Source organism: Mesocricetus auratus, unplaced genomic scaffold (assembly GCF_017639785.1).
Source record: "Mesocricetus auratus isolate SY011 unplaced genomic scaffold, BCM_Maur_2.0 Super-Scaffold_100010, whole genome shotgun sequence".
NCBI classification, from domain to species: Eukaryota; Metazoa; Chordata; class Mammalia; order Rodentia; family Cricetidae; genus Mesocricetus; species Mesocricetus auratus.
This window is the reverse complement of record NW_024429194.1, coordinates 56,647,302-56,675,056: the sequence shown is the minus strand read 5'-3', so window position 1 is coordinate 56,675,056 and position 27,755 is coordinate 56,647,302. Positions and strand designations below refer to the sequence as shown.

The 27,755-nt window shown below is 35.7% G+C and overlaps 1 pseudogene; it reads left to right on the top strand.

The window, feature by feature from the left end:
* Positions 1-3,317: 3,317 nt before the first annotated feature.
* Positions 3,318-5,026, top strand: LOC101823752 (annotated as a pseudogene).
* Positions 5,027-27,755: the final 22,729 nt, after the last annotated feature.

The following is a 27,755-nucleotide window of genomic DNA, read 5'->3' as shown; positions in this document are numbered from 1 at the left end:
TTCATAAAGAAAATAATTTGGATCCTTCCACATATTGTAAGAAAAATACCAATTTCTGGAGTCCCTACATTCTACACTGATGCAAATAAATCAGGTAAAGCAGGATATAAATCAGGCAATGTAAGTAAACTAGTTCTGTACAAAAAGCAGAATTGTGTGTCATTCTCATGGTACTTATGAATTTTACAGAGCATCAGACAAGAACTTCAATCAGGCATCTCCACCAAACAAAGACTGGGTACAAATGTTGTAGCTAGTCCACTAGAGACTTTCGCTACTCTAACATTTTCTTCCTATAGGATTCCATGATGTTATTATAGTCCCATTTCATCAGGAAGTAATTCTGAGAACACTATGCCACCTTTCTTACTATTGACACTACAGGTTAATTTAAACCTGTTTAGAGTTGGTTTTCAATTATTTAGCATTGGGTTTAGAAGGAAGTGTTTAGACTTGGGCACCTCTTTCAGATGAGCTTAGGGTTTAGATGGGATAGATATGGTTAGAATGAGACATAGGTAGGTTATCATATCTTCTTATGTTTTACCTCAGTGAGTATTAAGCTTTAGACACTTACATTGTCATAAATTCTCTTATGATGTAACTTCGTTCGGGCATGGTCAAAGGCACATAGTAGGTGTGTGGAATGAAGAACTGAGAGGAAGGGGACTAACTCTATTTTTGGGGTTCCAGCTGTATCTCAGAAAGCTGCAGAGACTAACCTGGGTTGCTAGCTTCTCTTGTAAGTAATTTCCCACAAATAGCCAAAAATTCACTTACCCAGTGTATGGTTATATTTCCTTTTCATCCCTTATCTTTCTAATACTGTTTATCACAGAGTGGTGCTGGATTTTCATCATTTAGTGAGATGATTTTTTTCCTTCAGTTTGTTTATATGGTGGGTTACATTGACAGACTTTGAATGTTCAACCATCCTTGCATCTCTGGGATGAGGCCCACTTGGTTGTGGTAGATGACCTTTTTGATATGTTCCATGTATATATTGTTATTTTATTACTTTTTTACCTTATTGATTATTGGTGGATTTCACATCATGCATCTGGGTCTCACTGGTCTGTCTACCTCTGGCATCTACATTCTGCTCTGGCAACTCACTATCCACAAACAGAATTTAAAATAAAAAAAAAACAAAAGAAAACTCTATTAAAACAAACAAAACCCAAAATACAATAAAACAAACAACAAAAAGCAAAAACCAGAGAAGAATTTCATTTTGGAAGCTTTAGTGTGGCATGTGTAGCAGCACAGGTTACCACACTGATGATTCTTTGGTCTTTCTCAGGCCCCTGGTCTCTGCTACACTGTTAATAAGGGGCTTACACTGGGGCTTCTCTTGAATATTATGTTGCACTGTGTCCTGAAGATCCTGAAGTTTGCATCTGTATGTTCAGCCACTTTACATGGTCTAACACAGAAGGTGAATGTTGTGGTGGCCTAACTCATAGCCCTAGTTCTGGATGTGATAGTTCTTATTTTCTTATTAATTGAAATGAATGATATGCTGATATGATCAATAAAATTTCATAGGTATGCCTTCTTCCTTTTATTAAGAATGTTTTAAGATTAATTATAAATATTGTGTTGATTATTATGACTTGTAGAATTTGCTACAAGTCATATACCATCTAACTGTATAATACAAACTCAATAAAGTTGAAATTTTTTACTATCCATATAATATACTGTATATAATACATAATATAATATGGATTTTATTTTTCCCTTTTTAATTTAAATTAGAAACAAGCTTCTTTTACATGTTAATCTCAGTTCCCTCCTCTTCACCTCCTCTGCTTACCCCACCCCATCTACTATCCCATCCATTTTCTGCTCCCAAAGTAGAGTGGGGCCTTCCATGGGGGATCTTCAAAATCTGTCATATCATGTGGAGCAGGGCCTAGACCCTCCCCTATTTGTCTAGGCTGAGAGAGTATCCCTCTATGTGGAATGTGCTCCCAATGCCCATTTGTATATCAGGGATAAATACTGATCTACTACCAGAGGCCCCATAGATTAACCAGACCTCCAAACAGATATCCTCATTCAGGGGGTCTGGAACAATCCTATGCTGGTTTCCCAGATATCAGTCTGGGTTCCATGAGCAATCCCGTTTTCAGGTCAGCTGTTTCTGTGGGTTTCTCCAGCCTGGTTTTTATCCCTTTGCTCATCACCCCTCCCTTTCTGCAACTGGATTCCAGAATTCACCTCAGTGTTTATTTGTTTTTGCTTCCATCAGCTATTGGATGAAGGCTGTAGGATGACATATATGGTAGACATCAATCTCATTATCATACAAGGACATTTATGGTAGCCTCTTGACTATTGCTTAGATTATTAGTTGGGGTCAATCTTGTAGATCTACAGACATTTCCCTAGTGCTAGATTTCTCTTTAAACCTATAATGATTCCCTCTATTATGGTATCTCTTTTCTTGCTCTCCTCTATTCTCCCCCTGACCTGATTTTCCTGCTCTCTTCTATTATTTTTTAAAACCACATTGAATGTGAAATCCAAGCAGCAAGTCTTTTTTCAATAATTCCAACTATTTTATTACATGGCTTTGGGTGATTGACTGATATTTAACTTGCTAAAGTAACTTCTGTAAATAGTAAATGAAATATTGCTTTGAAGATTTGATTTCTGTGTAACACTTTTGTACTTTCATCTTGAAGCTTCATTGTAACTTCATGGAATTTATGTAAAACCATTCTAATATTGAGTTACTATGTGTTTAATTAGGATGCTTATTTTTTAGTTTTCTTGTTATAACTAAAGTTCATGATCTATTTACATTTAGAACTTCTCTGTGAAATACTATATTTTTCAGTATTTGCATTTTCCTTGAAAAGCAGATTTATTCTGGTATATTAACAAATTGCACGTTGAAATTGAATGATTTTCCTTGAGAAATTATACATATTATCTCTTCTTTGCATTTTACATATTTTTACTCTCATCCAATTCTATTTGCAAGTTCCATAAACTTATACCTTCATTGCAGTCAGTTTGATTTTCAAGTGGCCTTTTTATTTAGTACAGCATTTCCTTGTATAGCATAAAATCTGAAGAGGAAGGCCATTATGGACTTTAGCAATATATTAATAATTTCATTTTCCTGCTCTACTAGTATATTTTTCTTTACAAATTATACACACTCATTTTTAGTGTCCTAAATTCAATAATGTTCACTAATAGAAATGTTTTGATTATGCATTCATTTTTAAATAAATTATTACTATTTTGACTCAAAATCTTCATCTGTATACTTTTCATAGCTCTCCTGTTGTACCAGTGTCATGGAGAGTAAATATTTGCTATTACGTAATATTAATTAATATCACCTGCCAACTTTCTACATACACACACACACACACACACACACACACACACACACATATATATATATATATACACTCATAATGAAAACTTAAGGTAATACAGTAGTCACACTTGTTAAGTTTACATAAAAATGAATATTTCCAGGAGCTATAATTTAGAACATGAGCATATTTGAGGAGCTGTGAGTAAGCTGCCAGTGACAATGACATGGGATTCATTATTAATTGTGTACTTTTATATATTTTGTACCAGAACAAGCCTCATTCTAACCACTGGTGGACTTCAGAGTTATTTTTCCTGCCTCCTTTCCTTACAATCTCATTCAACTTCATAACTCATCAAAATTTTTGTGAAATTATAACCTTTGAGTTAATCTTCTGGGAATTCTCATCTTTATCCAACATCACATGTTCTCAGAATGTTTAATTTTTTTGTTGGAGAATTAATGGACCATTCATGCATTAAAGAATTTGTGTTAGCACAAAGTTTCAATGTTTTGCTTATTCTGGGTCTTAACTATGGAAAGTTCTCCAAATAGTAGCATGCCAACAACAACAACAAAAAATGTGTTTATACATTCCACTGATGGGGTATGTAAAAATAACTCTAACTACTTTTATTTTTTTGTCCTTCACTTTAATGTATAGAGGCAAGATATACATAAACACCGTAACAATAGCCTTTAAAGATGGCCCATTTATTTTTTCATAAAAATAGAAGTAATAAACCTGAAAGATGCAGGCGGCCCTTGGAGAAACCCGTGGGTCATCGCTGGCATGGTGCATGGCGGCAGGTCCAGCCTGTGCCTGTTCTGCTCCCTGTAGCGGGTGAGCCTGACCTACTTGAACGCCAATACTGACTCCGGAAATGGGAAAGAAGTCCAAGAGATCAGAGAGGAGGTAGAAAATGTGACAGAGGCCATAAAGGAGAAAGACAGAGAGGAACTCGGCCCCGGCTGGGCTTTGAGGGAGGGAAGACTTTGTTTTACATCCAAATCCCTAACTATGGATTCAATGAGGGACACAGTTTCAGACATCAGCGTCAGCCTTTGAGTCTCAGGAGACTGCAGTATCTTATTGATTTAGGGCCAGTTGATCCAATGCAATCTATTGACTTAACTCAGGTTGTCAATGGGAAAAGTAACAATCCAACCACTTAAAAGGGATTATGGGGTCCATCTGGTTGAAGAGGGTACTGACACTTTTCAAGCAAAAGTGAATATTAAGGTACAGTTGGCTTCAGAATTAGCCATCGCTGCGGTCGAAAGAAATGGCGGTGTTATTACTACAGCCTTCTGTGATCCAAGAAGTCTGGAAATCCTGTGCAAACCTGTTCTTTCTTTCTTCGGGGACAGCCCATTCCAAAGTGAATGCTCCCACCTAAAGCACTGGTGCTGTATTACAAACATGAAAAGAACCGGGGTTACCTGGCTGACCCTGCCAAGTTTTCCGAAGCAAGACTTGAACTCGCTATGAAGTATGGCTATGGTCTTCCCGATATCAAGAAAGATGAAGTTTTCAGAATGCTCAGCGTTCAGAAGCATCCAAGGCAGATTTTCTCTGGTCTTGCTCCTGGCTGGGTGGTGAATATGGCAGATAAGAAAATTCTAAAGTCTACAGATGAGAATCTCTGCAAGTATTACAGCTCCGGAACTCCTTTCCAGTAAAGCAGACATGTTGAGAGTAACACAGACTGAAACGAGGCTTCTTGAGGGTCTAAATTCCTCAGGTCAATCCCCCACATCATTGTGGCTAGATCTGAAGCGAAATTACAGTTAATGGAAGCTGCACAGAGGAATTGAACCTTTCTGGGTATATGCCTCAAAAAGTCAAATGGAGACGATATTTAAGAAGCTGATTTTTTAAAAAACTACTTTAAAGAAACTTCCCCATTTTTTTGTTTGCTTTGAGGCAGTGTTGCTCTGGGTATCCTTGGCTGTGTTGGAACTCACTCTGTAGACCAGGGTGGCCTTGAATTCACAGATATCCCCCTGCTTCTGCTTCCTGAGTGCTGGGACTAAAGGTATGTGCCACCACTGTCCAGCTAAAACATTTTTTCTAATAACTCTTTTATTTAATTTTTTACACATGTTACTCTCAGTTTCCTCTCCCTCCCCTCCTAACCCAGCCTCCTACTCCTCCCAACCCCCCCATCCCACTCCATCTCCCCCATGCTCTCCAGGGAGGGTAAGGCCTCCCATGAGGGATTTTCAGATTCTGTCATGTAATCTCTGGCAGGGCCTAGGAGCTCTCCCATGTGTCCAAGCTGAGAGAGCATCCCTTCATGTGGAATGGGATCCCAGTATTCCAGGTATAAATACTGATCTTCTCTCCAAGGTCCTATAAATTGCAGAGGCCTCTTTTCTGAGACCCAGTTTCGGGGGAACGGGGTCTGGATCAGTCCCATGCTGGCCTCTCAGTCATCAGTCAGGCGTATTCCCCCTTGTTTAGGTCAGCTGCCTCTTTGGGTTTCCCCAGCCTGGTCTTTATTCCTTTGTTCAACACTCCTCTTTGCAACAGGGTTCCAGGAGTTCATTTCTGTTTTTAGCTGTGGGTATCTGCATCTGCTTCCCTCAGCCACTGGATGAGGGTTCTAGGAAGGTAAAAAAGGTAGTCATCAATATCATTATCAGGGGAGGGCATTTAAGGTAGCCTTAATGCCAGTTGGTGTAATTTTGTAGATTTGTGAAGATCTCACTAGTGCCAGATCTCTCCTCCAACTTATAATGGCTCCCTCTATTACGGTATGTCTCATCCTTATCTCCTCTACTCTTGCCCTGGCTCAGCCTTCCTGCTACCCTGTGTCCTCCTTTCCCTTCCTCTTCTCCCACCCTCTTTCTCCCATCTCCCTCTTCCCTGCCTCTCCCCTGCTCCCAATCCAATTAGGAGATCTCCTCCCATAACCCTTCTCCGAGTTACCATGCATAGCACTCCTAGGGTCCTCCCTGTTTTCCAGACTCTCTGGCGGTGGGATTGTAGGCTGGAAATCCCCCGTTCTATGTCTAAAATCTATATATTAATGGGTATATAACATGTTTGTCTTTTTGTGGCTGGGTAACAAACTTAGTGTGGTTCCTTTTAGTGCCATCCATTTGCCTGCAAATTTCAAGATTCCATTTTTTTCTGTTGAGTAGTATTCCATTGTGCAAATGTACCATATTTTCTCTATCCACTCTTCAGCTGAGGAGCATCTAGGGTGTTTCCAAGTTCTGGCTATTACAAAAGAGGCTTCTGTGAACATAGTTGAGCAGATGTCCTTTTTGTATTAGTGTACATCTTTTGGTATATGCCTAAGAGTGGAATTGCTGGATCCGGTGGTAGGTTGATTTCCATTTTCCTGAAGAATCTCAATACTGATATCCAAAGTGACTGCACAAGTTGGCATTCCCACCAGCAGTGGAGGAGTGTTCCCCTTTCTCCACATCCGCTCTAGCATAAATTTTCATTAATGTTTTTGATTTTAGCCATTCTGATAGGAGTGAGATGGTATCTCAGACTTGTTTTGATTTGTATTTCCCTGATGACTAAGGAGGTTGAACACTTTCTTAAGTGTCTCTCAGCCATTTTGACTTCTCTATTGAGAATTCTCTAGTTCTGTACCACACTTTTTAATTGGATCCTGTGGTGTTTTGGAGACTTGCTTCTTGAGTTCTTTGTAAAATTTGGAGATCAGTCCTCTGTCAGATGTGGGTTTGGTGAATATATTTTCTCATTCTGTGGGCTGGCATTTTGTCATGTTGACTGTGTCCTTTGTCTTGCAGAAGCTTCTCAGTTTCAGGAGGTCCCATTTACTAATTGTCAATCTCAGTGTCTGTGCTAGTGGTGTTACGTTCAGGAAGCAGTCTCCTATACCAATTCATTCAATGTTACTTCCCACTTTCTCTTCTAAGAGGTTCAGTGAGGCTGGGTTGATGTTGAGGTCTTTAATCCATTTGGACTTAAGTTTTGTGCATGGTGATAGAAATGGATCTATCTGTTGTCTTTTACATGCCAGCATCCAGTTCCTCTAGCACCATTTGTTGAAGATGCTTTCTTTTTTCCATTGTATAGTCTTAGCCTCTTTGTCAAATATCAGGAGTTCAAAGGTGTGTGGGTTGATTTGATTCCATTGGTCTACCTGTCTGTTTTTGTGACAATACCAAGCTGTTTTCAGGACTATAGCTCTGTAGTAGAGCTTGAGTCAGAGATGGTGGTGCCTTCTGAAGTGCCTTCATTGTAAGGGGTTGTTTTGGCTTTCCTGGGTCTTTTATTTTTCCATATAAAGTTGAGGATTGTCCTTTTGGGGTCTGTGAAAAATTGTGCTGGTATTTTGATGGAGATTGCATTGAATCTGTAGATTGCTATTGGTAAGATTGCCATTTTTACTATGTTGATCCAACCTATCCAAGAGTATGGGATTTTTTGGTACCTTCCTTAATTTCTTTCTTTAAAGACTCTTGTTACACAGGTCTTTCACCTGTTTGGTTAGAGTTACCCCCCCAATATATTTTATGTTGTTTGTGGCTATTGTAAAGGGTGATGTTTCTCTGATTTCTTTCTCATATCCTTTTCTGTCTGTCTATATATTAGGCTACATCGCAGGGATGCAGGTATGGTTCAACGTAAAAAATCCATCAATGTAATCCACCATATAAACAATATGAAAAAGAAAAACCACATGATCATCTCACTAGATGCTGAAAAACCCTTTGACATAATTCAACACCCCTTCATTGTAAAGGTCTTGGATATATCAGCAATAACAGGAACATACCTAAACATAATAAGAGCAATATATAGCAAACCGACAGCCAACATTAAACTAAATGGAGAGAAACTCAATGTGATTCCTCTAAAATCATGAACAAGATAAGGATGTCCACTCCCTCCATATCTTTTCTGTATTGTACTTGAAGTTCTTGCTAGACCAATAAAACAACAAAAGGAGATCAAGGGAATATAAATTGGAAAGGAAAATGTCAAATTTCACCCAGATGATACGATAGTTCATGTAAGCAACTGAAAGAATTCCACCAGGGAATTCCTACAGCTGATAAACACCTTATGCCAAGTGGCAAGATATAACATTAACTAAAAAAATCAGCAGCTAAACCATTTTTAACTGTCCATCTTTTCATCTTTTCTTTCATGTTTTGTCAGAATGAAGGACAAGTGTAGAAAATTAATTAGTAGGACTGGGAGCAGGTGCTAAGGAGCTATGGCTTCTCTTACTCAGTAGCCTCAGAGAAGCTCTGCTATATTATTATTTACTAGGGATTCAACTTAAATTCCATGCTCTTCTATAAATATTCTCTTTGTCCTCTAGGATCTAATCCAAGTTACGACACTGAATTCATTTATCATTGCCTTTTAACGTATCTTTTTGGTTAAGTTTCTCAGTCTTTCTTTCCTATAACATAGACACCTAGATTCTCCAATCTAGGTTACCTTTCCCCCTTTCTAACAGTTAAATTGAGCTTCTTGGAAAAGCATTGAAAAGCCACAATGACCTCCTGGCACAGTTTTTCTATCAGTGTGTTCTGTGCATGTGTGATATCACTTGTGATGGTAATAGGTGACAGTTTTGACCAGATGAACCTTCTCATTTTTTCCACTTTTTTGGAAGTTAATTTCTAAAACTGTCCAAGATGAACAGAGAATTAAGTTCCACTTTTTGTAGTATGAAAATACTTAAAGATGTTATGTAAAATTATTCTATAAGAAACATTTTTCTTCTGTGTAATTTATGAATTTATTCAACCATTTGCATAGATCAGAATGGACTCATGCATATTTATTTTTAACTTTGGATTACATTTTTATTATATTTGGGTTACATTAGATACAGCTTAATTTTTTTCTCTTCACCACATTCTCGTGACTTTGGTGTCAGTATCTCTTTCAGTTTGGTTTCTTTGTCCTCCAATTTTTGTACACTTTTGCTTTTGGAGAACATACATAAGTACTTTGAACTCAGGTGACTCAGAGGTCCTTTGTGTTTTCCTATTGTATATGTATTAGCAAGTCTTTATAGTGTACCTTGCTATCTATTATTCACAAATAAAGATTCAGGAACTGAAGGAGTGTTCATTGTTAACAGGATATCAATGGTAACAATGTGCAGTATAGTCTCATACCACAGACTGGGTAGTGTAAATAAAAGCAATTTTTTTCTACTTTGAAGAAAGAATCTATAGCCAACATACCAAGATCAACCTGTTAACAAAGCCTGGATTTTCTAATCCCATTCCTTAATTGCCTGTCTTTACATGTTACATATCTGTTTATCCATCCCCGTGTAATCAAATTTCCTCTAATAAGGATGCCTATCAACATAAATTAGATTCCATATTGAAAATTCCTTGATGTAAGCAAGATTTGGTTTTTAGCCTATACATGCAAATTTGGAGATACAATTCATTGGATACTCTGATTACACCTGACTATAAGTGTAGTAAATAAATTTCCAGTCTAATCATGTAGTCTTCTGCCTGTTCCTCATCTGTAGTCATGTAAACTTACATGAGTGAACTATAATTTGGGTTATTTAATGTCTTAAACTGGAATCATTGGCAGAAAGTGCCTTTCATTTAGAAAGCAAATTAACTGAAAGCTTGATAATTGTCAGCACTGTTATTTTGTAAGGCAAGATGTCTTCATTCTGATTTCTGATAGTTGATGCTTTCTACAAAGATTTATTTAATTTATATTATTTTGTATACACTTATTCATCGCTGAAAAACTCAAACCGGTAGTGTGGGTTTGGCTTAGGACTATAGTACTTGCCTAGCCTGTGTGAAACCCTGTGTTCAATATCAAACACTTCAAAATAGATTCACTTGTGTATGCTAAAATATAGATAATTAAACAGATGAATTCATAACTTTATCATAACAATTTTAAAGAAATAAAACTGACTGAAAATATATTTAATTATGATATTCTCCAGGGAATAGTATTAATTATAGAAAGAATAAGTGTTATCAACATTTTTGGTAGCTCAAAATAAATGATTGTAAATGAATTACATTGTATTAGGACCATGATTGAAGTGAAAGAGGCCAGTTTTCTTTTTCACATATGCAGCATCAGCTGAGATAGCTGACAGAGTCATTGTGTTATTCCATGTGAAAAAGCTTCTAGAATGAATTCAACAAAACTTGGTGCTTAAAGAATTGGTACAAAACCATAATGAGGCAAATAAATGAAAGGATTAATTTACCACTTACTCAGGTTAATTACTATGCTAGATACTTTTGGGCATTTTTTACATATTCATATAGGCTTGATTTAAAGTCCCTCTAAAGTAATATCCATAGCAAACTCATGAAGGTTATCTTATTTAGAAACAGGTTTTAGCAGATATTATAAAGTCAAAATGATTTTTACAATGAATTAGTCTGAGCCCTGAATCATAGAAAACAAGTATTCTTCCCAAGAAGGAATCAAATATGGAAATGTGGCCAGAGAACTGGGTTACACAGAAAACAGAATTTGTGTGGACATGTTACCAAGAATGGAAGAGAAGAGGAAAGTATTTCCCCAGTGCTGTCCATTGCCAAGGAGACAATTCTGTTATGGCAGCTATAGAGCGAATACAGCAGAGATATTTTAATCATAAAGAAGAATTAAAGATGAAAGAGAGTTTGAGAGACAATATAGCATGCTTTAAACTTGATCATTTTTTGCATAGTGATATTGTATTTAGAGTGAAACAGTTTTCTGAGCCAATCTCATAGTATAGTGTTAACAGTGCTCTTGCTCTCTGATCATGTTAGAACATCTAACCTCTTGATCTAGAGGGAGCTAAATTTAGCTACATAATTTCTCTCAATATACAATTTGTGTATGGGCACATGCATACTCTCAAGCATATGACTTAGTGTCTAATAAGTAGGAAGAGTTAATTAGCATCATTGAAAGTTCAGAATATATCAAGGCAAGTCAGCAGGAGAAAGAGCTTAAGATGATAAGGTTAAAATATATGGAATTTATTTAGAAAGGTTTTCCCTAGAGTGGGGAATTAGAATTTAAAATAAAATGTGATGTCTACCTAGAAACTAAGCCATAAATTTATGGTAGCAGATGTGATAAGTTAGATTCATGAACAATGTACAACTAATTTTACTGGATAATTAGTCAGAGGATGTATTTTACCTCTAGAAGAAACAAACTTCTTGGAATGGGAAGAAGAAAGAAAAATATATAGAAAGCAATATTTCAGCCAAAATTAAAAGGACATGCACTCTAGGTAAGATCTGACTGTTATCAAAAAACAATGTTCACCATTCATTAAGTACTCAAGAAAAAGGTTGGACATACAGTATTTCATGGACATTATCCTTAAGGAGTAGCCAGCTACTTAGCAAAAGCTACAGTCCTTGCTGATTTCATTGTGCAATTTAATCTAGGACTAAAATATCAACAGGTAATTTACTTTCTTATTAATAAGGATCTTGTCTTCCTTACCTTTTCATTTATAACATAATCTCTGTTATAGTTGTTGTGGAATCACTAATCTGCAACAGTCATGGTAAAATACTGAAAGTGATGGAATGCTGTATGCCCTAATCTCATGATTGGATAAACAGCATTCAACACTTCCCTTCTAGTTTATGTTGTATTCTTGTTGAAGTATGAGGCAACAGACAACTTTAAGTTCCATCTATGTTAATTACTGACTTCTATGATCACCCTACTGGCAAGAGCAAAGCTTCTTACAAACTACTATGAAGTATAATATCATAGCCATTAATTGATCTGTCTCCATTCTTTTTGTATACTCCCTTTACCAACCTCTGGTAGCTAACATTCTACTCTTGCTAGTATGAAATTAATTTTCTATCATTCCACTCATTTGCAGAATCATGTAATGCTTGTTCTTTCATTCTGGCTTATATCAATTTGAACACACTCAGATTTATACATGTTCTAAACCCTGTGTTTTTTAGGATGAATATAATTTCATTGCCCAGATTTATCAAATTTAAAAATATTTTATTAAAATTTCCTTGTAAATGATATTTCATGTGTGCATTTTCACATAGTTCATTGTGTGATTTGAACATAGTTATCCTCTAACTTTCCATGTTACTGCTCTCAACTCTGTTCTTCCTCTTCCTTACCCTGGACATTCTCATTTGAGCTTTTAGGTTGTATGCACATGTAAATTACTTTAAGAATATATTCATATTTGTATATGAGAGAATATATGTAAATTTTTCTTCCTGAGTCTGCCTTAGTTTGCTAAATATGATTACATATATTTGAATCCACTTTCTATTAAACAAACCAATATCATTCTTCTCTATGACTGACAGTTATAACAAATCATTCATCCCTTCATCTGATGAAAGACAGCTACGTGGATTCCACAATTTGGCTGTAGTGAGTAATATTTTTGTAAACACAAATGTCAAGTATCTCTCAAATACATTGACCTTTAATACTTGGTTATATATTCAGGAGTAGTATTCATAGTTTATATTGTATTTCTATTTTAATTTTTGAGAAATATCCAGTTTCTGGACTGATTTAAAAATTTCTGGCCATAAGTGAGTATTCACTTTTCTCTGAATTCCTTTCAAATTTTGCTGTTATTTATTGGTTTGATTATAGTCATTCTGATACAGTGAGATAGACACTTAGTTAGCTTTTAATTAAGATTTCCTTGATGGCTAATGATGTTGAACTTTATTCTTGTATTTACTGGTAACTTATATTTCATCATTTGAGAAATGTGTGTTCATTTCATTAGCACAATTTATTGATTGAGTTATTTGGTATTTAGTGGTATGAATATGTTACATATTTTAGGCACTAATTGTCTACCAAATATTCTTTAGGCTGTATCTTCCCTCAGTTATTTGTTTCCTTTGGTGTACAGAAAATATTTACTCTCCTTCTGTCCAGTCAATAACGACTGCCCTTATTTACCAGACAACTGCAATGTCTTTTTTTTTTTATGAGACAGGGTTTCTCTGTATTGTTTTGGAGGCTATTGGTCCAGCCCAGCCTCAAACTCACAGAGTCATTGCATACATTTACACCATGAGAGATTTTCCTTTTGTTTTCAGAGATTCTGGTTTTTATTCCATTTGAAATTTATTTCTTTACAGACTGAGTAGATCCATTTTTTTTTATTTCTTTATAGACTGAGAAGTAGATCCATTTTCTTTCTTCCCTATGTGATGGATATCCAGTTTTCCTCATACCATTTACTAACGAAACTTCTCCAACGTATGTTTTTTCCCTGTCCTTTTCTTTTTTTTCTTTATTTGTGACATTTTTGTCAAAGAGCAAGTGGCTATAAGGCCGGGCAGTGGTGGTGCACGCCTTTATTCCCAGCACTCGGGAGGCAGAGGCAGGCGGATCTCTGTGAGTTAGAGGCCGGGCTGGACCGATAGCCTCCAAAACAATACAGAGAAACCCTGTCTCATAAAAACAAAAAACAAAACAAACAAAAAAAAAAAAGAGCAAGTGGCTATATACATTTATGTCTGAATACTTTATTCTGTTCTATTTATTTGTATCTGTATTATTATATTTTGTCATTGTCATACTAAGTTCGTCACTATGGCTCTGTATTACAATTTGTGATTAGATAACATGATAACTCCAACTTTTAATCTCTTGCTTTGATCATTATATTTGCTTTGGTAACATTATGTTTGATACTGACATTTCATGGTACATTCCAAAATCAAGTAGAACAAAATCTGCTAAGGATTTCTTTGACTATCAAAATCATGTGTGGTTGCCTCCATATAGATCTTATTAATTCTTAAATCAATAAAATGGGATTTTTTGATGAAATAAAGAAATTGTTATGGGGAGCATCCTGTTTGTTCCAAATATTACAGACAATTTTAACATTTTTGTATGTCGTACTAATAGATTTTACTATTTTAAGTCATATTTCTTCTATATGTGGTTTTCTTAGAATTTTCATCATGATACAATGATGAAGTTTCCCCAATTTCTACTACATATCAGTCGAGAAGTTTATATGTATTTTTGTAATACATTATAAAAATAAGATGCACTGTGTTTATTAGCATATGTTGAGCCATTGTTGCATCCCTGCCATTTGAGCATAGCAAATATTTTTAATGCAATGACATAATTGGCTTATTAGCATTTTTTGAGAATTTATTCTTCAATATCCATGAAGAAAATTAGTCAATACAGGTTTTTTTTTCTTTTGGTTTTTACGAGACAGGGTTTCTCTGTATTGTTTTAGAGGCTTTCGGTCCAGCCTGGCCTCAAACACACAGAGATCTGCCTGCCTCTGCCTCCCGAGTGCTGGGATTAAAGGCATGCGCCGCCACGACCCGGCTGTCAATACTGTTTTTTTATGTTGTGTTTTTTTCTTTGATATTATTTATCAGATTAGTGTCAACCTAGTAGAATGTTTCTAGAAAATATTCTCTTTATGTATTTTTGGAATAATTTATGAAAACCTGTACTAGATATTAGTTAAAATTTGAAAAATTCCTTGGGGGGAGCCCTCTTTAACATTGCCTGATAGGAATCTTTAGGCTATTAATTCAATTTCATGATTGTTATTGGCCTGCTCAGATTTAGTATTTTCCCATGATTCTGTCTTGGCAAGCTGTTAAGGTACTTGTCAATTCCATTTAAGCTATCAAATTTGTTGGTACACAGTTGCTCATGACAGTCTCTAATAGCCAAAAGCATTTGGTGTCAGCTGTAAAATCTAAGTTTTCTCAGGATGTTTTTGAATCCATTATTTTTCTTAGTTAAACTTAAGAAATAGTGAGCATTTAATATTTCAGAATATGAGATTTTTGTAACATTGCTTGTTACTGAGACATTACTTCTCTCCATTTCATTTGTCTATATTTTGCTCTTTATCTTTGGTTTCCATCTGCTGACTGAGGGCTCAAAATTTTCCTGTTTATTCAAGTTCCTTGAATTGTAATCTGATTTTTGTATGGATATGGACATTGATGACAATACACTTTATTTATTACACTTTATTTCTGTTTGCCTTAGATTTTTAGGACACTGTGCATATAGTTTCATTCAAGAAAAATGTTGCTTCATTCTTGATTTCTTACATGATAGGTATGTTCTTAATCAAATCCCAGCACATAAAGACATTCAGAAAAAAATGTCTCTACATATAAAAGACATTACCCCTCACATCTGGATTTTTCACATCTCATTGTGTTTCTTTATCCTTTGCTAATTTTGTGTTCTTTCTTTAGTGTTTGTCTTTAACGTAATAATATTTCTATCATTACTCTTAAATATTGGTTTTCATATTAAAGACATGAATTGTTTTTGCCCCTTATTTATAATATAGATTATTCTTAATATCTTTGTATTGTTTCATTAATGAATTCTATACAACTCAATGTTTTTCCTAATTATCAATATTTCTTTTAGTTGAAAAATCTGCCTTTAATAATTTATTGTAGGGAGCACTCACTGCATGTAAGTTCTTCTGATTTTCTTTGTATGCTATTTTCTGATCTCACCTTTATAAGCTAAGATTAGCAGTATTTATGGGGGGTCAGTTGTTTTCTATTAATATCATATCACTGTCCATTGGCCTGGAATGTCCTGCTGAGAAGCATTCTCTCTGGTGAACTAGATCAGACTTTTGTGCAATTAATTTTTTCTGATTTGATAATTCACATTTCACTCTTGGCATCTTGTGGTAAAATTGTTGGAGATAACTCTCACTGGTGACATTTGATTTTCCTATATTTTTTATGTTTATCCTTTTCTAGATCTTTGAATTTTTCTGCTATTAATGATCTGAATAATATTTCCACATATTTAGCACTTTCAAGTCACTTTCTGTCCTACATAAGAATCCCATTTGCAACTAATTCTTTGTGGAAAAGGAAAATATCAGTGTTCTTCAATGAATGTCACTGGGTATATCAATCACATTCCAGGGTAGGCCCCTATGCCCAGGAGTAGTTGGCTAATACAACACAGATTTTTTTTCCTTTTTTGTACACTTTTTGTTTTCTTTTGGTATTTTCTTGTTGCTTCAATTTTTTTGTTGCTTTTAGTTTTGTGTGGCCAGGAAAGTGAGAGGAGTTGGGGAGGGGAACATAAAACATTCTTTTCTTTTCTAATTGTGCACAAATAGACGATCCTTGACTTCTCCTTTTGTGTATGTGCCTTTCTTCTATTCAATCTTCAATTGCATTTTTATATGCTTTTATTCTCAGGCATCTCCACAAATTTTTAAATTGCCTCCTTTTCTTTTTTTGATCATGGCTGTTGGTGTATTAACACACTTCTCTTGACTGTCTTGATAGTAGATGATTTTCCTCAGAAGAGCTATTTTCAGTTTTATACCTAAGATTCCTCTTTGCTCCATCTCTGGAATCTTATATTTACCATTAAACTAGTTAATGATTTCCTGAAAGAATATGATGATTATTAGCTGCAGTGCCAACTCGCAATTGGAAGAGAAAGAACTTGTTGAATACCCTTATTCTGGTTTTATTTATATTTGTCTTTCCAGGATTTTTATTCTGAGGCTATTTTCAATTCAAATACTTCATCATTGGAACTCTAAGCCCAGATTTCCTATTGTCTGCTGTTAGTGTATTAACAGTAATTTAACACTAGATGCTGATTAAAGCTCTGTTTTCTTCCATATCCAAGTTGGGGTGTTATTCAATTGAATGGAACTAATTTACAATATGGTCTATCCTCATAGAATTGATCTGGCACTGTGGCAGCTTTAGAAAACTTGTCCAAAAACAGAGATTGTGTTCAAGTACTATTGAATTCTGCATGTTTCTAGAGAATGTCAAAATGGATGATCCTATGTGATACCTGTGGCAACCATTATTCAAATCTATTTCACACCCTGATCTTAAAGCTATCCAAACCCCTGACAACAATATGGAAGAACACAAGTAAACATTTTCTTGTGCCGTTCACTATTATTGTGATGTTGTATGCAGTTTTCTTGGAGATTATTTATTTTCTTCCCTAGTAGACAGTTCAGTGGCAGACCAAGTGTTCCATGGGAAACTAATGATAGGCCATTACAGGAGCATGGGTGGTAGGCTCCTTGCAGGTGTATGGAGAACTTATGGGAGTCTCCATCAACAATGAAAAGCTTCTCTTCCTTCTGTCAGTTATTAGCTATTTATAAATCCTTAGTGTCTGAGGAAGCATAGTGAACACTTTTAATTCCATATATACAACTATAGTGACTCCCAATGGCAATGGTCATGGGTAACTCAAAAGAAAAAATGACATACATACCTGGGTTTGAACACTACCATTTTTAGCAGATGCTTTCTTTATTCAAGTGTGTATGCTGCCTTCTTCATAAAAAATCAGGTATCTATAAGAATGCTAATTTATGTAGGTATTTCAATTCAATTACATTGATCAACATGTCTGTTTTTATGTCATTACCATTCAGTTTTTATTATTATACCACTGCATTATAAATTGAAATCAGGGATGGTTATTTTATTGTTCAGGATTAGATATCTTGAGGTTTTTTTTTCCATATGAAGTTGAGAATTTTCTTTTCAAGTCTGAAAAAAATTGTGTCGGGATTTTGATGGGGATTGCGTTGAATCTTTTTAGGATGGCCAGTTTTACTATGTTATTCTTTCTGCTCTATGATTATGGGAAATCTTCCATCTCCCACTGTCTTTTTTAATTCCTTTTTTCAAAGACATGAATTTTTTATCATACAAGAGTTCCACTCACTTGGTTAGTTACACCCAATATATTGTACTTTATTTGAAGATGTTGTGAAGGGTGTTATTTCCGGAATGATTCCTCTGTCCAGTAAATTTACCATGAAGGGGTGTTGAACTTTTCAAAGGCCATTTCAACATCTATTGAGATGATAATATGGATTGTTTTCTTTCAGTTTGTTTATATGGAGGGTTACATTGATTGATTTTCTTTTGTTGAACTGTGTCTGCATCTCTGGGATGAAGCCTGCTTCATCATGGTGGGTGATCCTTTTGATGTGTTCTTAGATTTGTGAGTGCTTTGTTGAGTAATTTTGCATATGTGTTAACAGGGAAAATTGGGTTGTAAGTCTTTCTTTGTTGAATGTTTGTGTGGTTTGAGTGTCAGGGCAACTGCAGCCTCATAAAATGAATTTGGAAATCTTCTGTGTCTAGTTTGTGGAATCATTTGCAGAGTATTGCCTCTAAATCTTCTTTGAAAGTCTAATAGAATTCTCTCTTATCCTTGGATGATTTGGGTTGGAAGTCTATTAATGGCTTTTTCTATTTCCTTAGTGATTATAGGTCTATGTTAGTTGTTTTTCTGATCTTGATTTAACTTTGGTAAGTGGTATCTATTAAGAAAAGTCAGTCCACAGCAGGTTTCCTGCTATAAAGGTGGGAATGAGACTTTGGAGTGGAGGGTATTAGATCTCAGGATCTGTAGAAATGGTATGGGTCTCCCTTCAGCCTGTTGTTACTGTTGGAGAAATGTCCCCGGCATTAATGAGGCAGTGCCTGCTAGAGGATGAAGGGTAGAAGGGGAGATCTGTGGGATCCACAGGAGATAGGATAAGATGTCAGGGAAGGATGTAGTTGCTGTTCTGCTACAGAGCTGGAATGAGACTGAGGGATTTGTTTTGGTGAAGAAGAATATCTATAGCCATTTACCTGCTTTCCAAGCAGGCCTCACCTGTGTCTGAGCACAGGGTACCTGCTGGCTTGGGAATGGACATACAGCAATCAGTGGAGGGGAGGGGGTTAGGATGGTTGCTCTGTGATAGCCACAGGAGATTTGGGTGATGGTGGCTGCTTTGGGGTTTGCAGCTGGTGATCTATTGCCACAGTAGATAGGAGACTAAGGAATTGGGTCTAGGAGAACAGAGGCATAAATATGCTTCCATGAGGAAATATAAAAAAAACTTACTGGCAAGAATTGATGCTGAGACTAAAGTTGATACAGATAGAATGAAGAGGAAAAGGAAGTGAATATTTGCTAAATCACTATTATTCACCTGCTGATCTCTTGTGCACTATTTTATATGAGTGCATAGTATTCTCCTGGATTAATGAATACAATTTTGTGCTGTAGAGACAAAGAATAAGAGGGGTAATGAATCAGGTACAGCTGATAAAGGATGGTTATGTTCAAGTATAGCTCTCTGTGACACAAAAAAATTCTAACAGCTTAAGTAAGCAAACAGATATCAATTTTGGTATGGAATAAAATCTTCCAGTGTCTGCGGCTTGGACAAGAGAAATCTATTCCAGAGTAGGTAGGAATCAAGAGTTTAAGATATTAATTATGTTCCAATTAAATAAGTATCACTAATATTTGCATCTTTGTCAGAAAATAGGTAAGCATTATTATAAATGTTATACATAAACAACAATTTTATAGTAGAAATACAAATGGAGTACTCAGGGATTCTGGGTAAAGAAATAAAATTTAATCAATACTGGGTATTTGTGTTTGGGTAGAGGAAAGAAAATCTTAAAGATGAGTTACAAGACTAATTCTTATGCAAAAATAGAATTTCAATGGTAGGCAACTATAGAAAAGATTTATGTTTCACAGGTCTGTGACATAGTTATATTACCCTTGCAAAAAAGTTTACTGAAAGAAAAATGTTTGATGAGTTAAGCTAGGAAAAAAAATGAGTGAGGTCCTTGCATAAACTTGGTTTAAGAATGATCTTGGCTAAAACTTATGTCATGGCTCTCATTCACTATCATTAATTTTTTGTTTGTTTTCAGACAAGGTCTCATCATGTAAACATGACTGACATACAAATCCCTCTATAATCTCCAAAATCTACAAAGAATTCAAGAAGCAAGTCTCCAAGGCACCAAAGAATCCAATTAAAAATAGTCTACACAGAACTAAATAGAGAATTCTCAATAAAGGAGACTAAAATGGCTGAGAGACACTTAAGAAAGTGCTCAACATCCCTAACAATCAGGGAAATGCAAATCAAAACAACTCTGAGATACCATCTTACTCCTGTCAGAATGACTAAAATAAAAAACACTAATGACAGTTTTTGCTGGAGCAGATGTAGAGAGTGGGGGAACACTCCTCCAGTGCTGGTGGGAGTGCCAACACATACAACCACTTTGGAAATCAGTATGGAGATTCCACAGGAAAATGGAAATCAGTCTACGACAAGACCCAGCAATTCCACACTTAGGCATATAACCAAAAGATGCACATTCATACAACAAGGATGCCTGTTCCACTATGTTTATAGCAGCGCTATTTGTAATAGCCAGAACTTGGAACCAACCTAGATGCCCCTCAACTGAAGAGTGGATAGAGAAAATACGGTACATTTACACAATGGAGTACTAAAAAGTGAAAAAAAAATGGAATCTTGAAATTTGCAGGTAAATGGATGGCACTAGAAGAAACCATCCTGAATGACATAACCCAGTTACAAAAAGACAAACATGGTATGTACTCACTCATATATGGATTTTAGACATGAATCAGGGGAGCTCCAGCCTACAATCCTGTGGTCAGAGAGTCTGGGAGACAAGAAGGACCCTAAGAGTGATATGCATGGTACCCCAGAGAAGGTGGAATGAGGCAAGATCTCCTGAGCATATTGGGAGCATTGGGGGAAGGGAGATGGAGCCAGAAAAAAGAGAGGGGGAGAAAAGAAGGAGAGAGGATATGAGTGAGCAGGAAATTTGAGTTGGGGTAAGAATAGAGGAGAGCAGGATGGAAGATACCATAATAGATGGAGTCATTTTAGGTTTGAGGGGAGATCTGGCACTAGTGCGATTTCCAGAGATCTACAAAGATGACACCAACTGGCAAACCAAACAATAGTGGAAAGACTACATTAAATGCCCCTCCCTGATAATGAGATTGATGACTATCTTATATGTCAACCTAGAACCTCCATCCAGTGAAAAACGGAAGCACAGGTAGACACCCACAGCTAAACACTGAACTGAATTCCTGGAACCCAGTGACAGTGATGAGCAAAGGGGTCAAGACTGGGATGGTGAAACCCAGAGAAACTGCTGACCTGAACAAGGGTCAGCTTGGACCCCAAAGTGATGGATGAGAGGCTAGCATGGGACTGATCCAGACTCCCTGAATGTGAGTATCAGTGAGGAGATTTAGGCAATCTATGGGCCTTTGGGTAGTAGATCAGTATTTATCCCTGGCACACAAATGGACTTTGGGTGCCCATTCCACAATGAGGGATGCTCTATGAATCTGGACACTTGTGGAATGGCATGGCCCCTCCCTGGAATGAAATGACATTCTAAAGATCCCCCATGGAGAGCCTTACCCTCCCTGGGGAAATGAGTGGGGATTGTGTGTGGGCTGGGGTATTGGAGGAGAGTGGGGTTGGAAGGGAGGGAGAGGGAGCTGGGATTGACATGGGAAGCAGGCTTGTTTCTAATTTAAGTATATAATAAAAAAGTTTTCAAAGAAAAGAAATCCCTCTATGGACAAGGCTGCATTTGAACTCCTACAGATATGCCTGCCTCTAGCTTATCAGTGGAGGCATTAAAGAAATGTGTCATTCCATGCTGATTAATCACATTCATATAACATGTTTGTGAGCTTCCAAGGTAACTCTACAGGTAAAGTCATTTGATACCCAGGCTAACAATTTGAATTCAACTCCCAGGATTCACATGGTTTGAGGAGAGGGCTGACTCCTGCAATTTGTCCTCTGATCACAACCAGCATGTTTTGGTATGTGTGCATGCACATACACATGCATGCACATACACATACACACACAGACAGCACTCCCACATGCTCACACTCACATTCATAAAATGAAGACAGTAATAATACACACACATTAATGTAATAGTTTATTTTTCCAACAGTTTTGCTTATTTTTGAGATTTTGTTTTAATTACAACATTTCTTCCTTCCATTTCTAAACCCTTCCATTATAATTCTCTCACCTCTACTTCAAATGGGTGGCTTCTTTACCAATTGATATTGCATATGTACATGTAATTGCAAATAAATATATTTTTCTAAATAGTATGTTACACTTCTCGGACTCTCCCAGCCTGTGAACTGTACATGGATATCCTCATCCTAGCAGACCAAGCCATGCAGAGTCTGCCTACAATGAAGTGCTAGTCCTGCCTCCACCCATGAGAAGAGAAGCACCATCAGAGTATTGGAACTGCTTGCACAGACCCTGTGCCAGTACCCACCGGGAGACTGAGAGACCCCACCTGCATCCACTGGAAGAAGGGATGAGAAGATGACAGAATAAGAACACATTCAACAACAGAAAGACCAATATGATGTCAACAGAGTCTTGGGACTGTACACCTGCAAGACCTGAGCATTTCAACACAGATGAAGCAGAAGAGAACAACCTTAAAAACAAATTTATGAATATCATAGAGGAAAATGAGACAATCCCTTAAAGAAATGGAAGAAAAAACCAACAACAAATTCAAGAAATTAATGAAAAGACAAACCAAAAAAATACAAGAAATAAACAAATCTCTTATAGAAAACAAGGAAAGTCAAGAAAAAACAACCAAATGAGTGAAGGAAACATTTCAAACAGTTCAAGGCTTGAAAGCTGAAATAGAGACAATAAAAAACACAGTCTGAGGGAATGCTGGAATAAAAAATCTGGGTAAATTATTAGGAACTACAGATGCAAGCATAACCAACAGAATACAAGAGATGGAAGAGATAATCTCAGGACTAGGAGAAATAGATTCATCAACCAAAGAAAATATTAAGTCCAACAAATCCTAATACAAAATATTTAGGGATGCTGTGAATAATAGGAATAGAAGAAAGTGAAGAAACCCATCTCAAATGCACAGAAAATATATTCAACAAAATAATAGAAGACAACATTCCCATGTCATTCTAGAGAAAGACATACCAATGGAAGTATAAGAAACTTACAAAACACCAAATAGAGTGAGCCACAAAAAGGTCACCTCTCTATTAATATCAAAACACCAAAAAAACAGAGAATAAAGAAAGAATATTAACAGCAGCAAAGGAAAAAGATCAAATAACATATAAAGACAGACCTAGAAAAATTACACTTGACTTCTCCATGGAAATTCTGAAAGCGAGGTCTTGGATAGACATTCTATCAACACTAATAGACCTCGGATGCGAGTCCAGACTACTATATGCAGCAAAGCTTTCAATCAGTATAAATAGAGAAACAAGATATTCCATGACAAAATAATATTTAAATAATACATATCCACTAATCCAGTCTTACACAGAATTCTGGAAGGAAAACTCCAACCAAAGGAAGTTAACTACACCCACAAAAACATAGGCAATAGATAATCCTACTTTACTAACAGCCCAAATGCTAACCAAACAAGGACAGCAGAAAGAAGGGATAGGATTCAGTGGCTGCCATGGAGAATGGAGGGAGAGGGAACTGGGATTGATATATAAAGTTTGTTTTAATTTAAATTAAAAAATAAATAGTATGTTACATTGTTTATGTTTTCAGACTGACCATTTGCCACTGGACAGTCAGTTGGTGTCTTCATCCCTGGGAAATAACACTTTTCCTACTCCCATTTTTTTGGTTGACTGTACTTCTTACAACCAGAGATAAATGTAACCATCACCCCTCAGCAAGGAATAACTCTTTGCAGCAGTTGGAGACACTACGTAAAATATCAACTAATCAGGAGTCTTTTTTCAGTCTGAGATTTTATTTGTTTCTACCATAAACATTCATAGTGACTAGGATAAAAATAAGATAGGCTTTTAAAATTTTTCGCCCCTTGCTCTATTATAAAATAGATAGGCTTCTAATCCTAAGGATATTGAGGTATACCCATGAATACAGATTTGGAGAGTTAACAATAAATCTGTACAACCTAACATATAATCATAGCCCATTGATGCTCAGAGGATTCTATGATTTATCTTTTTCTTTAGAATTAAAATGCCACTTGATAATACATGTAGTGTATCCAATACATGTCACTATAAGGAGATACTCAAAACACATCTGATGGAAAGGGAAATAATTTTTATGATATTGTTAGACATATTGAAATATTGTTCATAAACATACCCTACTCTATGAATTTTTACTTCTATTATCATTTTGAATTTAGTTTGAGTTTTATTTTTGTCATTAATATTTTTAACTGACAGAAATGTAACATATATTCTTATGTTATATCTTGAATAAATAAACAATTTCTGGAGACTAGGAGGCTGACATTAAATATTCCTTTCTGGAAGAAATTTTAAACCACTGTTGATGTATTTGTATAAGCTTCTAATTATCTACCACATAGCTGCCCTCCTGGATTATGTAAGAAGGGGCTGAATGGATATTCTTATTTGTAATCATTCTATTTGCAGAAGAAAATGTTGGAGGAGCAGCATTTTCATTACAGTTTCAGAGAAGGCTCTGACCTATAACTTGGAAAAAATAAATGTAAAATATATTGTGCAATTACATTATAATTCAGTCATCAATTTTTATCCATGGGATTATAGGTAAGGTATTTCAGAATATTAAAGTGAATGGCTCAAACACTATTTTCCTACTTTCATAATAAATATGGAGTAGAAACATTTAAAATATGTCGAGTTTTATTTTGAGATACAAGGTGTTCAGTTTTATTTGACTTCAGATAATTGCAAATCAATTATCCCCCACTTTAAGGCAGTACTGACATGTGCGGTGGCTGAGACATATTTACCATCAGTGTTTGACAGAGACATACACAGCTTTTAAAATAGTAACAGATTAGAAATCAAATTGAGGGATTTGATATATGATAATCTTTTCAGGAATGCATTTAAACCTGCTCTAAAAATATTTTTGCAGAGGTGTTAAATGTATTTTAACTGTCTCACTTTTTACCTGATGTATGCTACCATAATTCCTATTCATTCAACATGACAAACTATAATCCTAATATCTTTCCCTTGGAATGCTTTGGCACAGCGTTTTGTTAAAAAAACCGAACTCTGTTAATGAAGACCACTGTTAGAACATTTAATCTAACATTTATGATGTGCTGTTATTTCAAATACCTGTAATTAGGCACAGGACAAATGATTTAGTAGAGTTCATTTATATTGGAAATCAGAAGAGAAATAAAGGTTGGAGGAAGAAAACAAAAATGTTCAGAAATCAGTTTGCCTTTAATCTTAAGTAGATATCTGTATCAATTGGGGACAAATCCTGACAAAAGTTCATTAAGTGTTTAATTTTTGGTTAAAAATTTTAGAGTTTATTTTTCTGGAAAACGTAATTAAACTTGTCAAATAGTTATTTCTAATGTGTTAGAACAAGCAGCTACACAGGAATGGTTATGTTTTATGGAAAATGTAGATGGTAGATTCCTTTATTTTGTTGACTAATTTCAGTAATTCATATTGCATCAGTTTTACTGGTATGGAATAAATGAAATGACTGCAAGACAGATAAGGTACACAACTAAATTCTTAGCTCACACAATGGATACCTCATGGGGCTAGGGATACATTTTGAGGGGCTTACACAAGTAGAGGCATTTTCTTAGGCTAGAATATAGAATACTCTATATAGATCATGAGGAGTTATAAATTGAGGGGGATTTTAAGAATACTGATTTATTTTTATTTTAAATGTTGAAATGTTTTGCTCTCATCTTTGTAAGAATACTGCATTGCATGCCCAGTGCCCATGGACACCAGGAAAGGGTGTTAAATTCCCAGAAACTGGTGTTAGGGATACGTGTAAGTCTCCATGTGTGTGCTAAGAACTGAATTTGGTCCTTTGGAAGACAATAATGTTCTCTTAATCATTGAGCCATCTCTTCAACCTCACAGTTCAATTGATTTACATAATTAGAATTGACTCTTGGAAAACATGTGATCCAGTATGACTCTGCTATACTTAAATTTTTTCCCATGGGAGTGTGCAATGCTGAGGTAATGAAATCTTCACATCTCATTATGATTCTATGGAATTTCCTACAAATGTCCCCAGCTTAATAAACCAGGAAAGACTGAATAAGGAAAGTGAAAGGACTCATAAATGTATTCATCTGCAGAAGGGCTAGTAATTAAGTGCACAGCTTACTTTTTGGAGGGAGTTTAGAGTGACCAAACACAGAACTGCCTAAGTAAGTTGATATAAAAACTGAGATAAATAAGAAGAAGACAAGACTATACATTTATATGTTCTGATAAAGTCAGGTTACTAGAGTAGAGATCAGGAAATTTTGATTATTAAACTGGTTGCTGAAAAGAAACTCAGATGTTGGAGCCCAAAGCACATTTTCCTAAATTGTATTGACTCCCATATACAGTGTCAGGATTTTGTGATGCCTAAAATTCCATTTATGGACTAGACAATGTCACATCAATTTGTTCACACCCTAATGAACTTTAGATTAAACAAGTACAGCACTCATATTTTACCACTGTTAGTTATGGGTGTTGTGGAAAGGTGTGATGGAAATAGAATGACAAGTCAATTTTTAATAATTAAACTGTCTTATGAATAATTTAATTAAATTTTTATTTAAATTAAAAACATTCTTATTTTATTTACTAATCCTAGTTTCTTCTCCCTCCTGTTTTCCCATTCCTCCCAACATTTCCCCCTCCCATCCCTACCCACTGCTCCTCCATTTTTTCTTAGCAGATAACAGGTGGATCTCCCATGGGTACTAGCCAGAAATTGTATAGCAAGTTGGAAAAGTCACCTTTCAAAGCAATTAAAGCACCAGGGTCTGGACTTTAAGATAGGTAACTCATAAGACAAAATAAGAAATAGGTTGCATTTTCCCTGTGCACCCATTCTCCCTTTACAAGACATTGGAAGAAAGGGGAAACTCACCAAGAAACCAGCCTTAATTTCGCAATTCTAATCTCCAGTCTATGAAAAACACATCTGTGGTCTAAGGTATCAGTTTAAGATACTGTTGCAGCAGTCAAACTAACAGAGATATTCACTCAACAAATTTCAATATTTAAAATTCTACAAATTTGACTTTTGAAATTGGGAAACACTATAAATCTTTGAGGAAAATGAATATATTTTATTCAAGGTAATGTGACCAATTTTATCCCTGATATTCTATGCACACAAATTCACACACATGCAAAGTGCATGTGTGCATATTTTGATTTCTGAATAATGTGATAACTATAATCAGTTTCTGTCACCAAGTCTTAGACATACACAATGCTTTTGAATAACATTATTATTGTTATTCAACCCCAGCAGTAGCATGTTTTTCAGCAGTAGCATTTTAAACCACCATGCTGTTTATTCCTGAAAGTAGTTGAGAATTTAACTTAAGCCAAAAGATGATACTCCAAGAATCTTAATTTTCATTATTATGCTTTTTCTTTCTGACTTCAGGCATTAAAATTTTTATTTAAATTAATTCCCATCAATGTATTTGGTTTATATGGTTATATGTATGCAAATTG